General features: G+C 39.0%; 1 non-coding gene across 1 annotated transcript; it reads right to left on the bottom strand.

Annotated features, from left to right (window-relative positions):
• Window positions 1-4,674: 4,674 nt before the first annotated feature.
• Window positions 4,675-4,781, bottom strand: LOC121205739 (small nucleolar RNA R71). The gene has a single exon (XR_005900814.1). It is a non-coding gene; the product is annotated as a small nucleolar RNA R71 (small nucleolar RNA).
• Between the last annotated feature and the right edge of the window lie 1,001 nt (window positions 4,782-5,782).

Consider the following 5,782-nt stretch of genomic DNA (forward strand, 5'->3'; position numbering starts at 1 on the left):
GGAGCCTTGCTTAAGCTCAAGAAATTCCTTCCGTTTTTGATCAACAAATCTCTGACTGATATACTTTTTCCGAAACTCAGTTTGGAAAAACTCCCAAGTTACTTGCCCTCGGGGCACAATAGAAGTCAGAGTTCTCCACCAATAGTAGGCAGAATCACGTAGCAAGGAGATAGCACACTTTAGGCATTCATCGGGTGTACAAGATAGCTCATCGAGTACCCGGATAGTGTTGTCCAGCCAAAATTCAACTTGCTCGGCATCATCGCTATCCATAGCCTTAAATTCAGTAGCCCCATGTTTTCGGATTCTGTCAACTGGGGGCTTATTTGACCTTATTTGGTCCGTTACCGGTGGTATTGTAGGTACGGGGGTAGTATTTGTCGGGAATGGAGGTTGTGGAACAGCCATATTAGTTCGAATGTATTGGTTGAACCAATCATTCATCACGCTATAGAATGCTTGTCTAGCTTCATCATTCGAATTACTAGCATTAGGTTGAGAGTCTGCCGGCACTGTCCCTTGTGCGGGAGCAGGCGCTACACTCTCAAGATCATCAGCTACCTCTCGGTCACGATCGGGATCCATTACTATAAACACATTTACAATTGTCAAAAGTCACCACACTATCAAGTAATCACATAAAATGGCATGTATAGCTAGACCCAACACATTACGGTAGTCCTAGAATCGACTAAACCGTAGCTCTGATACCAATAAAATGTAACACCCCGAACCCGAGACCGACACCGGAGTCGGACACGAGATGTTAACAAACTTTGAAAAATTTTTCCAGACACTGCCCAGTCTGAGTACTAGTCACTTCAAAAATCATATCTTGAGTTTCATAACTCAAAAATCAGTTTTGTGATTTTTCCCTGAAACTAGAATCATGTCCCCATCTATGTATTTTTTTCTAGAATTTTTGGTCGGGCAAATTAGTACAGTTTATTAGTCAAAGTCTCCCATGTTACAGGGGTCGACTACACTGACCTTTGCTCATTACGACTTGGATATCTCTCTGCACAGAGCTTCAATACTGATGCCATTTGTTTCTATGGAAACTAGACTCAGAGAGGAATCCATAAATATATGGTATGACTCCTAATTATCTCTGGTCAATTTATAGTGAATTTCCAAAGTCGGAACAGGGAATCCAGAAACTGTTCTGGTCCTGTTCCACAAGAACCCGAATATCTCTTACTGTACTGTTCCTATGATTGTTTCGTTACTTCCATATGAAAGTAGATTCATTAAGGTTCGATTACATAATTTATTCACTATTTAATTCCACTCCTACGAATTCTTGTGATTTTTCCAATCCACACCACTGCTGCTATCAGCTTCTGTTTTCAAAGTAAACCTTACCTAATTTGGGGTTTCATGGACCAACTAGGGCCTTGTCATACATAAGCCCACATATGATCATACTTAGCCATTCTAGTGGCTGATCATTTACTCAACACTTCCATTCCAACTATAGTTACATCATGAAACCATCTATACATTCATAAACACGAATGGTCTAATGCCATACTCCACTTCTACAAGCCATTTTCGCATGGCTGTACACTTATACATTTCATAAAGTACTCGAAAAACAACAATGGGTAGTCCTATACATGCCATATCAAGATTCAACCAAAATAGTACCCAAAAGAGCCTTTGATAGTGTGGGCGACTTCGACTTCAAGATCCCGAGTCCGATAGCTGGAGAACCAAAAATCTATAAAACAGAGGAGCAATGTAACGAGTAAGCAATTTATGCTTAGTAAGTTTGAGTAAGGAATTCCAGCATGCACAAAGAATAGCACACATTTAGCTAAACGGAATATTTCATAATACGCAATTTACCGATATCAAACATGCTTCACAACATTAACAACCCTTATGTACATACACAATAAACTAACTTGGCCGAAGGCCGGTAGCTCGTTTATCAACTGAGCGAACATTTATTTGTAAGGGCTCGATTAAATTCAACACATACGTAACATATCCCCATATTGGGATGTTTTTCGAGTATTCGCTGGAATTTTACAGCAAGCTCATTCATTACCAAATCACGTACCTTCGGGATTTAACCGGATATAGCTCCTCGTTCAAATGCCTTCGGGACATAGCCCGGTTTTAGTAACTCACACAATGCCTTCGGGACATAACCCGGATTTAACAACTCGCACGAATGCCTTCGGGACTTAACCCGGATTTAATAACTCGCACGAATGCCTTCGGGACTTAACCCGGATTTAATAACTCGCACGAATGCCTTCGGGACTTAACCCGGATTTAATATCTCGCACAAAGGCCTTCGGATCTTAGTCCGGATATATTCGCTTAGCACAAAGCCTTCGGGACTTAGCCCGGACAGCATTCAATTAATCATGCACATCTAACAATAATTCATGGCACATTCATATTTCATTTTCGTTTACGAAACTCAAACACAAGGCACATATTGTCCTTGCACATTCGGCTCAATAGCCACACATAGAGCATGATTTAATCACATCGAAATTTAAGCTCTCTTACTCAAGAACTTACCTCGGGTGTTGTCGAACGATTCCGCTAACTATTCGACCACTTTTTCCTTCCCTTTATCGGATTTATTTCCCCTTTGTTCTTGAGCTTAATTAAACAAATAAATTGATTTCATCATTTAGGCATCAATAAGATGAACACAAGGCACTTAGCCCATATTTATACATTAGACATTAAAGTCTCATACATGCAAAAAAAAATCATGCATCAACACAACGTATTAGCTAATTTCTTTCCCCTTGGCCGAATATGCATGTCTATTTTTGGGGTCGATTTCAACACTTAATACACACATATACACACTAGTAAAGCATCCTCCCCCTTTTCATCAATTTAACACATGCATTGCTCATTAACATGCAAAGTTACATTCGGCCTTAGCACACATCTTGCTAGCCGATTCTTCTCCATTTAGCAACCAATGCACATATGTGCTCACACAAAAATGCTAAAAAGGAGGTTCAAGAATCATCAAGCCATCATCACATGCATCATTAACAAGCTTCATATTTTGCATGCAATGGCATTAACACAACCTCCACCTAGGCCGAATCTTAACTCATCCTCTTGCCTCATCACCACAACATCAAACATCAACCAAAAATGATGCATCCATGGTCAAGTGCCATTTCCATCACATAGCAAGATTTAGACCATGGGCTAGGTAGAACTCAAGCTAACAACTAAAACATGCATGCCTCTCATGGAACATCATCAAACATACCTTAGCCTAGCTACATGCATGGCCGAATCTCTTCACCTTTCTTCTTCTTTCCTCCTTAAAATTTTTGGCCAAGGATGAACCAAAGGATGAGAAAATTTTTCTTTGTTTTTCTTTCTAGTTTTGGCAAGCATGAAGATGAGAAAAAGGATGAACAAAATTCCCCCTTTCTCTTCTTTAGCTCACGGCAATGGGGGGGGGGGACAAACACTACACACACATTTTTTTTCTTTTGTTTTCATTTCTTTATTACCCATACTCCTTATTTTATTCTTCCACTAACAAAACATGTTTCATGACATGTTTTGCCCATCATTCCTTGTCATGGCCGGCCACTACTCATTAGGGGGGGAAATTTGACATGCAAGTCCTCCCCTTTGTCCACATGCACTAATAGGTCCTCACACATTGACCTATCACATTTTAAAATTTTCTCACATAAGTCCTATTGACTAAATTCACATGAAATCAACCAAATTGAAGCTTGAAATTTTCACACATTCATAATTACATATTCTAGACAATAAGTATCACATTCAAACATTTCGGTGACTCGGTTTAGCGGTCCCGAAACCACTTCCCGACTAGGGTCAACTTTGGGCTGTCACAGTTCGATAGGTACACTTGCCTACATCGCGATAATAATTAGTCTAGGTTTGATCTTCATTATAAATATTTATTACTTGTTACGAATCACGCAATCAAGTTTTTGGCACCGTTGCCGGGGAACTAAAATATTAGGAATACTCAATTTTTATTACTTTAGCCATTTATTTTTTTCTTGCAATTTAATTATTACTAATTAATTTACTTTTTCTTTCTCTTGGCAGGTTTTCCTAGTTCATGACTAGAAGAAACCCGTCAGAACCATTACTTGTTGACGAAGAAATCAATCGAACAGTTCATAGAAACCAAAGAGAAATAAGGCGAAGCTTAAGATACATAGATAATGAGCAAGAAGACGATAGTCAACCCCCAATCGAAGAGATGGCTAAAAACCAAGGCAATCAACTACCTCCTGCAATTACGGCTAATGAAAATCCTGCTCCACGTACTATGTATGATTATGCTAAACCTTCTCTAACAAGAACTAAATCTAGCATAGTTAGACTGGCTGTAGCTGCAAATACTTTTGAATTGAAACCTACACAATTCAAATGATACAACAGTTTGTTCAGTTTGATGGTTTGCAGGATGAAGATCCCAACGCTCACTTAGCAAACTTTGTAGAATTTTACGATACATTTAAAATCAATGGCATTCCTGATGATGCCATTCGTCTTCGGTTATTTCCTTTTTCATTTAGGAACAGAGCTAAACAGTGGTTGAACTCGTTACTACGAAGGTCAATTACTACTTGGGAACAAATGACCAAAAATTTTTTACTAAAATACTTTCTGCCGGCTAAAACGGCTAAATTACGTAATGATATCTCTTCTTTTGTGCAGATGGATTTAGAAACACTTTACGATGCATGGGAGAGATACAAGGACTTACTGAGAAGGTGCCCTCACCATGGGTTACTGCTTTGGCTTCAAGTACAAACATTCCACAATGGTCTGAATCCCTCGACTTGACAAATGGTTGACGCAGCTGTTGGCGGAACCATCAACAACAAAACACCTGAAGAGGCTTATGAATTCATTGAAAAAATGTCACTGAATAACTATCAGTGGCAAGTTATGAGGACTAAGTCAACAAAAACGACCGACGTTTATAACGTCGACTCAATTACTATGCTGTCAAATCAAGTAGAACTTCTCAATAAAAGGATTGATGGTTTAATTGTTTCTATGCATGTACATCTAGTGATGAGGTGTGACTAAGTGGAGGAGGTGTGCATACAAAATATCAATCCTTCAATCCTACAACCGTAGAGGAACAAGTCAACTATATGGGTAACAATAACTTTAGATCTCAAAATAACCCATACAGTAATACTTATAATGCAGGTTGGCGGAATCACCCAAATTTCTCTTGGGGTGGTCAAGGGAATCAAAAGCCACAAAATCCTCAGGGTTTTCAACAGCCACCTTATCAATAAGAGAAGAAACTGAACCTTAAGGAGATGCTCTCAAAATTCATATCAATGTCAGAAACCCATTTCCAAAAACTGAGACAACACTTAAGAATCAACAAGCATCGATCCAAGGGCTCGAAACTCAGATAGGCCAGCTATCCGAACTAATCTCTGAACGACCACAAGGTAGCTTACCAAGTAATACTAAACCTAACCTAAGGGAACACCTCAATGCAATTAGTACTCAAGATAGTGAAGGATTCATTGCGCCTGAGCCAAAATTGATGCAAGAAACTATGGTGAGCAAAGGTAAAAGTGAGGTAAGTCATAACAAAATGGTGAATGAAGAATTTAAACCTCGTGTTCCATATCCTGACGCGACAAGGAAAGACCGCTCAGATGTACAATTTGGTAAATTCTTTAAACTTTTAAAAAAATTACATATTAACTTACCATTTATTGAAGCTCTGTCGCAGATGCCGAATGCAATGAAATTTTTAAAA

This window comes from Gossypium hirsutum, chromosome A08, assembly GCF_007990345.1.
Source record: "Gossypium hirsutum isolate 1008001.06 chromosome A08, Gossypium_hirsutum_v2.1, whole genome shotgun sequence".
Taxonomy (NCBI): Eukaryota; Viridiplantae; Streptophyta; class Magnoliopsida; order Malvales; family Malvaceae; genus Gossypium; species Gossypium hirsutum.